Source organism: Rhagoletis zephyria, unplaced genomic scaffold (genome assembly GCF_001687245.7).
Source record: "Rhagoletis zephyria isolate East Lansing unplaced genomic scaffold, Rhagoletis_zephyria_1.1 Rzeph_scaffold_08840, whole genome shotgun sequence".
Lineage (NCBI taxonomy): Eukaryota > Metazoa > Arthropoda > Insecta > Diptera > Tephritidae > Rhagoletis > Rhagoletis zephyria.
In genome coordinates this window covers 19,917-25,895 of record NW_016165920.1, presented here as the reverse complement: position 1 = coordinate 25,895, position 5,979 = coordinate 19,917, and positions in this window count along the sequence as shown.

The window sequence follows — 5,979 nt, the reverse complement described above, 5'->3', positions numbered from 1 at the left end:
AGTGAAGCCAAGTCCTTCTCCACTTGCTGTTCCCATGCGCAGTGGGGGCATCCCTCTTCCTCTGCTACCACCAACGGGTTCAGATTTGAACACCCTCAGAGCTGGAACGTCGGTGTCCATTCGAATGACACGGCCAAACCAGCGGAGCCGCTATATTTTAATTCGCCGCACTACGTCCATGTCGTTGTAAAGTCATACAGCGCATCCTTCCATCGTCTGCGGTACTCGCCATCGCCAACGCGCAAAGACCCGTAAAACTTTCGCGAAATCTTTCTCTCGAATACTCCAAGAACCGCCTCATCTAATGTGGTCATTGTCCATGCTTCTGCGCTATATACCCGCACGGGCATGTGGAGTGGAGTGGTTTTCAGACTTCGCGGTAATACCAATGACATCGATATCATCAGCATACGCTAGCAATTGCACGCTCTTGTAGAAAATTTCTTCCTGAGCATTCAGTTCTGCGGCACTTATTATCTTCTCCAACATCATATTAATTTAATTGAATATGAATTGGAGGCGTCCGTCTGAAGCCCAGTTTGGTGGCAAACGGCTGGGATAGGTATTTCCTAACTCTGACGGAACTGGTAGTATTGCTCAATGTCATTTTACACAGCCGTATCAGTTTCGCTGAGATACTAAATTCAGGCATCACGGCGTATACCTAGACAACTCCTTTTAGTGCTGTCGAAAACGACTTTGAACAAATCGACAAATCGATCCTTTTCTCGCTGGTATTTTCCAAAATTTATCGTAAAGTGAATACCTGGTCTATGGTGTTAGGTCTAAAGCCCCACTGATAAGGCCCTATCATATATGTATATATAGCAAACGCTTGGAGAATATTTTATAATAAATGGAAAGACTTCTTTAAGTAATGTTATCTACAAAGCCACGATTTGTTTGTTTGGTTTCTATTCGGAAAGCTTTATTTTCTTACATTGAGATTTTTCAAACTTTACGCATTTACACTCCGCAGAGACTGGATTAAAGCTCTAGTCAAAGCAACATTGCAAAACAATACTTTTTAACAGCGGTCGTCCCTCGGCAGGCAGTGACAAACCTCCGAGAGTATTTCTGCCATGAATAACAGCTTCTCAAAAAATACAATTGCCGTTCGAAGTCGGCTTAAACCTGTAGGTCCCTCCACAATAGCAACGCAAACGCAATCTTAATTTTTTTTTTAAATCCATCCGCCATTTTGAATTTTTAAGAGCTGAGTTCAAACCCGCAATCAGTAACAACATAAATCCTTGGATACGAAGTTTAAATCACAATGCAATATTCCATTGCGCGTTCATTATAGGGGTTGTTAAGTGCTTTCCCCCATAGGAACAGCACTTTGTTTTGTCTGTACTTTCCGAAAATGCTTGATTTTTCATGGGTGCAAAGAGGTTTAATTTAGTCGGCAGGTGTAACATGCAAACATAAGTGTCCAAAATCAAAAAGTCGTTCCAAAGATTTTCCGAAGTCTTTGATATAGGAGGATACACAATTCGGAATTGCTCGTTACTAGTCTCTCATAAGAGCATAGGATTCCCTAGAACATCTCTCCGCATTCATATTAATGTATTTTTAAGTTTTTTATTTTGTTTTAGTTTAAGATTTTCGAGGAGTTACAAGGAAATTGTGTCTTCATATCTCGAGCAATAGATCGACAAAATCGAAAGGGAAAATGTGTCTGCCTTTCATACGATAAATAAAATTATTAAAAAAGGATGAGTCCAGCGCCTTCGTCTTGACCTGTGGTCTGTGCCGGAGCAAGAGATGGGCGCGGGGTATCGGAACCCGCGGGGCCCACGGTACTGATTTCAGACTGGCTGGGATGGGCGGTGTCAGTAAGGTCTGTAAAAATTCTTACGATTCAGTTTTATTTCGTTTCATACTACAGAAATTTGTATTACTGTTGACATTAGCTTAGGTCCCCGTATCATTATTCGCGTTCGTGCTCATTTTCGCATTGTCTTCGCTTTTTGACTTGTGTATAAGTTACATAAACTCGACTTTTAAAATAGGTGGCAACCCTTCTAAATGTCGTTTAGAAATAAGTAAATCTCTTGCGTCTGACATTGTAATACTTATTTCAATTACCTGATGGATTAAGTTAAATTTGATATTTTAAATACGTGGCAACCCTCCTAAGGGTAGTTCAGTAATAAAACTTTCAAAATCCATTTCAATTGCTACGCATCTTTTAATAAATCATTTGACTAATTAAGCNATTTCATATGACTTGAGTTTACTTTAATGATATTAAGCTTTTCTAACTGGTGCGAACCCCGTTCAAACCAAAATCTTGTTAAATTTTTTATTTTTTAAACACATATTATGAACAAATTTAAATGATCTTATTCCCTTAATTCAAGTTAAATTTATAATACCCTTGTGGTACAAGTGCGCTGGTTTACTAAATACTAGGAACCAAATTTTCGCACGGAACTTTAACCTTCCTGCTTTGCTTTCTCAAGTTGGAAAGGTGGAAGTTGCCAAACCGGCATCCTTTTTACTAGCCTCAAATTAAACTGTTTTAAAAACTTTCATTGATAGATAGATATAGACCTATGTAGAAGAAAACGTAGACCAATTGATGAAAAATCCATTCTCGAATTTTTTTGATTGATTCACGGATAGAATCGGAACTATATTTTCCAATTCCAAATCATTTCTGGAGAAAAGTTAATAATTGCTGCTCAAAATTAAAACTAGTACAATATTTTCGTCGCCAACTTACTCGTAAAACCATCGCATTCGTCTCGCAATGGGCAAGTATTTATGTATGTATGTACCTACCTCCCTGTTGAACGACAAATTTCCCAAGTCATCAATTTAAACTTTTGACTTATCGAGTGTATCTAGTCAGTCAATTGGAGGACAAACTTTAAGCTACAAGGGCAGATCACATCGCAAAAGTGCCGTTTGATTACCGAATGGATGTGCCTGTGTGTGTTTTAGTACATTCATTTGTGCAATGCGCGCATGCGCTGAATGCATAATTAGAAATATTGCACGTAAAGCATATGCGCATACATACATACACATATGTATGTATGTAAAAACCGTTGTTATTGTTAGTCGTGTTGCCATTGGCAAATTACCTATGGCTTGTGCTGCTTTATGACAATTTTTACTATCGCAAGTTTATCGCCGATTGTCCTTTTTAGCTTGTGTGGCTTTCATGTATGTACATTAGGGCATATCACGAATAAAAGTTTAGTGTGTGCCAGCATTATTTTAGTACTGACGCCGAGAGAAATTGGGTGTAATTTAGTTTTAGGCACCCGCTAAAAGCAAGTGAATCGCGTTTTTGCTGTAACTTTCTTATTTGATGGCCGAAAAGGTCTCGCTCAGGACTATAATTGGCCCTTGAGATGTTTTCGGGTTTAAAACCCGTTCTAATATATACCTTAACTAAATTTGGAAATACTATCTCTAGATTTTTATTTTTATATCATAAATCAAAATCTTTCAAAAAATGAGGGTTTACTAAAAATATTCTAGGTTTTTATTCACAAATAAAAAAATTATGCTCAAGTAAGAATGTTATCTACAACAAAGAACGCGATTTAGCCATTTTTATCGGGTGCTACAAAATTTTTTTGGCTTCAAAAATTGTATGTGTATATAAGTTTTGAAATAAATCTGACCACTGAACTATTTTTCTTTCATATATAGTGATACGGCTTAATGTACATATATATTTCTGTGTCAACACGCCCTCATAGCGCTGAATGTTCAACGCACGTGCTGGCATTTGCATTTGCCAAAAATTAGCGAAAAAAAAATTATGCGCACCATACCCACCACTGAATGGAATTTAACGAAAGTTAGAAGAGTGTTTTAGTAGGTATACATATGTACATACATAATTATATCTGTTAAAACGGAGAATATTTAGAAACATTTCACTATGAAAACAAGTAATGTAAAAAAAAATAAAATTTTACATGCTTTCATTCAATTTTTAATAAAAATAAATAAAAGTTTAACCCCGCACCACCTAACGGCTTCGTCTTTTCCAAAAAAAAACGCAAGATAGAAGGAAACGACAATAGTTCAAGCAGTTGTATAAAATAAGAAAACGCTTCACTCATGAAAATTTACTTAACGTTCTAAGACTGCACGAATTTTATTTGAATAGACCAAGACAATTTTATTTTTTCTGCTAGAGCTATTATGGCAAAAAAATATGGTGTATTATTCGTGAAACGATTGTTGCAATTGAGAGACTTGCCATCATACCGGAGGCGCTTGGCTTCTAACTTGAATTTCTAAGACCTAAAATTCATGAGCGCCATTAGTCATCAGACTCTGGAACGGATTTTAGAGCAAATCTTTGTAAAATTTTATTAAAATTGGCCCAGACGGTCCAGCACACTCGCCAACCATTGAAGCCTTTCAAACTGTTTTATCAATCAGCATTAATATTTGGCTTAAGCATAAATGGGGCCCCTAGGCGGTCAAGATTCAACCGAACGACCTCAGTGTTTGATCATAATGATTAATCGTATAGGTATGGCCTCCTTAAGATGTTATTTGCTACACATTTCTATTTCATGAATACCTGCTTGGAATGGAATGGAATTGTGCGTGGCCGGAAAAACTCAAAACAATTTTCCAAGTACTCAGGCAGAATTGCCCATTGCACTTAAAGCCTAGAAAGAGGATTTAGATATATTGGCAGGGTGGGAATTCATTGCTTCTCTGTAAACTTACCATACACTTTTATAAATCTTAGCAGTTTGTGTTCTCAATACATCCGGCAGAGAAAATGATATGCACTATTATCATCTTACACAATGGATCGTCAATGATGCCTATGGTGACCAAATGTCGACCTCATGGATTGGACCCCGCAGTCAGACCTATCAGGGTTCATAGACCACTCCTTCTCATTCTAAGAAGGAATTTTGCTACCACCTTGTCAGATCTTTTGAATCGCTAACCTACGGCTCTCGTGAAATCCCTGACGTACCCGATTGTTGCCGATATGCTTGGCCCTAAAATTGCCGTGGTCTAATTGGATGCGCAAGTAAACCACAGTTCGTCAATTCTTTGGCCAGTTAGTTGCCTTGAACACCACATCATTCTATCTTTCCCCAATTTACATTCCCGTACTATTTTTGAAAAGATGCGAGTGGTCCTCGGGGCCTCTAGAGTAGCATGGCTGTCACTGCAGATGCCGATTTTATGTCCGCATCACTTTTCGCCAATTATCCAGGCTGCTACTTTCAGTAATTCAAGGCTTTCGATTGAAAATGGTCTTTCACTGCACCCAAAGAGGAAAAGCTCCTGAATTTAAGTGCAGATGTGATCCAGCTCCAGTACCATTTTCAGTCTTTAAGCCGTCGATATTGAGAATTTTCACCGATCCTCCCAGGAGTTTGTCTGGATCTCTCCATTGCTCCCTTGTAGGAAAGCCAACGATGTACTTTCTTGCAAATGACAATGGAGATATAAGTTTTTCATAAAATGTAAAAATCAAAGCTTCTAAACAACTCTCCGAGCCTGGAACTCCGATCGTCGTTCCGCAGGCCAAAGAAGTGCAGCCAACACATTGCTTTCATTGGCTTTCTCTTGGATCGCTGGAAAATGACGAGGTATCTGGCGATTGGTATCTTTTTTGGTTATTGTAACTTAAGGGATTTTCAAAAATCATTTTAAGCACCTTGTAAAAAAATGAAAAAAATTAACTTGTAATTTCGTTCAAAGTATTTATTACACGTATAAGGTATACGCTGCAGAGTAAAACTGTTGCAAATTACAGTAAAGGCAACAACAAAGTGACATTGATTGCTCTTTGCATAAACACGAATAAATAAACGCATGCACTTTTTACGCAGTTAAGCCAATTCCACTCCGCTTGTCTGTCCACCCAGACGTCTATTGAGCCATTCAGACAGACCAGCCAGGTAGACTATTTGCGTAAGACACTTTCATGTCACGGCAATGTCACAATGACGCCTATAACGCTTATTATTG